This window comes from Schistocerca nitens, chromosome 3 (genome assembly GCF_023898315.1).
Source record: "Schistocerca nitens isolate TAMUIC-IGC-003100 chromosome 3, iqSchNite1.1, whole genome shotgun sequence".
NCBI lineage: Eukaryota > Metazoa > Arthropoda > Insecta > Orthoptera > Acrididae > Schistocerca > Schistocerca nitens.
This window is the reverse complement of record NC_064616.1, coordinates 625,212,967-625,217,451: the sequence shown is the minus strand read 5'-3', so window position 1 is coordinate 625,217,451 and position 4,485 is coordinate 625,212,967.

Genomic DNA, 4,485 nt, shown 5'->3' with positions numbered 1-4,485 from the left:
CCGTTCCGGCCGGCGCGTTTTTATCCGAGTAACCTTCGGCGTGGCGGTGGCGGTGCCGACGCTGGGGGAGGCCCAGGTAGCATCCCCCTGTCAGATGGCTCCCGCCAGCGGGACGCGCGCCCTCGCCCGTCTACGTCACCGTCGTCAGGGCCGGGCGCGCTGCTGAACCACTGACGGCGACGGGTTCTGCCGCAGCCGAGCTCAGGAAGGCCGCGAAAACGTGAACGCCCTTGCATTTCCCGTGTCTTCGATACGCGCTCATCACGGGGAACTGTGTTATTACTGACGGCACCACTATCTGACCAAAAGTATCCACGACCTGTTACTGAACATTAAGATGACATGTGTCCACCCTTCTCCTTTATGACGACTTAGAATCTAATTACAATGAAATGAACACCCTTAGCTGCTTACAGGCGTTGACATACGTCAACGGGGACAGGTGAAAATGTGTGCCCCGACCGGGACTCGAACCCGGGATCTCCTGCTTACATGGTAGACGCTCTATCCATCTCAGCCACCGAGGACACAGATGATAGCGCGACTGCAGGAATTTATCTCTGGCACGCCTTCCGCGAAACCCACATTCTCAACGTATTGTCCCGCACTACATTCGTAGTGCCCCCGCCCATTATACTCTTAACTCGCGGCGCGTTGCCGATTCCCGTAAAAGTTCGGGCACTGTTTGTGCATTCGCACAGAAGAAGAAGATGGTCAAGTGACCGGTGAGCCTTAACTATACATATACAAAGATGTCCGAAAGGACAGATACCATCTTAGTATATATATATAGTTAAGGCTCACCGGCCACTTGACCATCTTGTTCTTCTGTGCGAATGCACAAACAGTGCCCGAACTCTTACGGGAATCGGCAACGCGCCGCGAGTTAAGAGTATAATGGGCGGGGGCACTACGAATGTAGTGCGGGACAATACGTTGAGAATGTGGGTTTTGCGGGAGGCATGCCATAGATAAATCCCTGCAGTCGCGCCATCCTCTGTGTCCTCGGTGGCTCAGATCGATAGAGCGTCTGCCATGTGAGCAGGAGATCCCGTGTTTGAGTCCCGGTCGGGGCACACGTTTTCACCTGTCCCCGTTGACGTATGTCAATGCCTGTAAGCAGCTAAGGATGTTCATTTCATTGTAATTTTATTCTAACGAGCTGCATGGTCACCGACGGTATCTGTTCTTTCGGACCGAAAGAACAGATACCATCTTAGTATAGACTTAGAATCTGTTGGGGACAGTGTCAGTAAAGTGTGTGAATGTCTGCAAAAGTACGGCAGACAATTCGCGCTCAAGAGTGGAAAGCAAAGAAGGCAGAGACGTTCGACGGTGAGGTCTGGAGCGCAGTCGACGTTCTAGCTCATCTCAAAGGTGTTCGGGACTCCGGGGACGCCAGTCCATTGCAGGAATGTTATTGTTCACAGACCATTGCCCCACAGAATCTCTTGCCCAACGTAAAGTCCCGAGCGACTGGAAAAAAGCGCAGGTGACGCCTGTGTATAAGAAGGGTACAAGGACGGATCCTCAAAATTACAGACCAATATCATTAACATCGGTTTGTTGCAGGATTCTCGAATATATTCTCAGTTCGAATATAATGAATTTCCTTGAGACAGAGAAGTTGCTGTCCATGCATCAGCACGGCTTTAGAAAGCATCGCTCCTGCGAAACGCAGCTCGCCCTTTTTTCACATGATATCTTGCGAACCATGGATGAAGGGTATCAGAAGGATGCCATATTCCTTGACTTCCGGAAAGCCTTTGACTCGGTGTCCCACTGCAGACTCCTAACTAAGGTACGAGTATATGAGATTGGTTCCCAAGTATGTGAGTGGCTCGAAGACTTCTTAAGTAATAGAACTTAGTACGTTGTCCTCGATGGTGAGTGTTCATCGGAGGTGAGGGTATCATCTGGAGTGCCCCAGGGAAGTGTGGTAGGTCCGCTGTTGTTTTCTATCTACATAAATGATCTTTATGATAGGGTGGATAGCAATGTGCGACTGTTTGCTGATGATGCTGTGGTGTACGGGAAGGTGTCGTCGTTGAGTGACTGTAGGAGGATACAAGATGACTTGGACAGGATTTGTGATTGGTGTAAAGAATCACAGCTAACTCTAAATATAGATAAACGTAAATTAATGCAGATGAATAGGAAAAAGAATCCCGTAATGTTTGAATACTCCATTAGTAGTGTAGTGCTTGACACAGTCACGTCAATTAAATATTTGGGCGTAACATTGCAGAGCGATATGAAGTGGGACGAGCATGTAATGGCAGTTATGGGGAAGGCGGATAGTCGTCTTCGGTTCATTGGTAGAATTTTGGGAAGATGTGGTTCATCTGTAAAGGAGACCGCTTATAAAACACTAATACGACCTATTCTTGAGTACTGCTCGAGCGTTTGGGATCCCTATCAGGTCGGATTAAGGGAGGACATAGAAGCAATTCAGATGCGGGCTGCTAGATTTGTTACTGGTAAGTTTGATCATCACGCGAGTGTTACGGGAATGCTTCAGGAACTCGGGTGGGTGTCTCTAGAGGAAAGGAGGCGCTCTTTTCGTGAATCGCTACTGAGGAAATTTAGCGAACCAGCATCAGGCTGACTGCAGTACAATTTTACTGCCGCCAACTTACATTTCGCGGAAAGACCACAAAGATAAGATAAGAGAGATTAGGGCTCGTACAGAGGCACATAGGCAGTCATTTTTCCCTCGTTCTGTTTGGGAGTGGAACAGGGAGAGAAGATGCTAGTTGTGGTACGAGGTACCCTCCGCCACGCACCGTATGGTGGATTGCGGAGTATGTAGATGTAGATCCTGCTTTGTAATAGGGCGCATTCTGAAGCCGATACAGTCTTCTTCGAACTGTTGCTCTATTGAACGCAGTACATAATGCTGCAAAACGTGTTCATATTCTTCCGAAATTAGCGTTTTCTTAGTCGCAATAAGGGGACCACACCGTAGCCACGAAATACTTACCCATACCGTCACACCACCTCCTCTGTACTTCACTGCTGGCACTACACATGTTGGCAGGTGACGTTCTCCAGGCATTCGCCACACCCAAACACTTTCATCGGGTCGCCACTGGCTACAGCTTGAGTCATCACCCAAAATCACTCGTTGTCAGTCATCTACTGGTCTCATTCTCTATGCCACCTCAAGCGTCGCTCATATTTACTACAGAAATGTGAGGCTTATGTGAAACTGCTTGAACATTGTATTCTATTCTTTTGAACTCCCTACGGACAGTCATTGCTGGCAGCACTTTGGAACTCACGAGTGATGGTTTTCGCTGATTTCGTGCGATTTTTTTCAACCGCCCACCGTACTGCTCGTCGGTCCCTGTCCGCCAGTATACGAGATCTGTCTGGTAGGGGGTTAGCTGTGGCAGTTTCATCGCGTTTCCACTTCACAGTGACATCAGCAACTGTCGCCTTCGGTAGCTGTAGGAGGGTTGAAATGTCCCCGGTGGATTTCTTACTCAGGTGACATCCGATGACTATCCAACGTTCGAAGTCACTGAGCTCTCCTGACAGTTCCATTCCGCTGTTACTGCCTCTCTGCTGACTAGAGAATACGCTCTGCCTCCTTTTCAATTGGCGGGTCCACCTTTCGTGACATGTACTGGACAGTTCCGCATTACAGAAGAATGTCTGGATACTTCTGATAAGATAGTGTACATCTGAGCCCTGAAACCCACTGTAAAGCGTATGGCAGAGAGAACTTCCCAAATGGCTCTGAGCACTATGGGACTCAACTGCTGAGGTCATTAGTCCCCTAGAACTTAGAACTAGTTAAACCTAACTAACCTAAGGACATCACAAACATCCATGCCCGAGGCAGGATTCGAACCTGCGGCCGTAGCGGTCTTGCGGTTCCAGACTGCAGCGCCTTTAACCGCACGGCCACTTCGGCCGGCGAACTTCCCATTTTACCATATGTTATGGTTTCTTTCCATTCCACTCGCATATGATCCGCGGGAAGAATGATACGAGAAATAATCATAATGTTTTAATTACCTCAGCCCGCATCTCGTGGTCGTGCGGTAGCGTTCTCGCTTCCCACGCCCGGGTTTCCGGGTTCGATTCCCGGCGGGGTCAGGGATTTTCTCTGCCTCGTGATGGCTGGGTGTTGTGTGCTGTCCTTAGGTTAGTTAAGTTTAAGTAGTTCTAAGTTCTAGGGGACTTATGACCATAGCAGTTGAGTCCCATAGTGCTCAGAGCCATTTGAACCAATTACCTCACGTAAACAAAAAAAGAAAAGAAAGCTGCGACCATGAGCCAAGGTAACGGTGCTAGATCTTCCCTACATGTTCACCCTTCAATGCAATACATTTTTCCCAACGATGGATGACTGGGCGGAGACCTTTGCTGTAAGAAGTCTTGACTTATAACTGTCGTGGAAAAGCTCCACCTCGTGTCTCAGTGGTCGTCATTCTGGAAACATATAAAAAATTTCTTTGAGATGGAAAATCTACT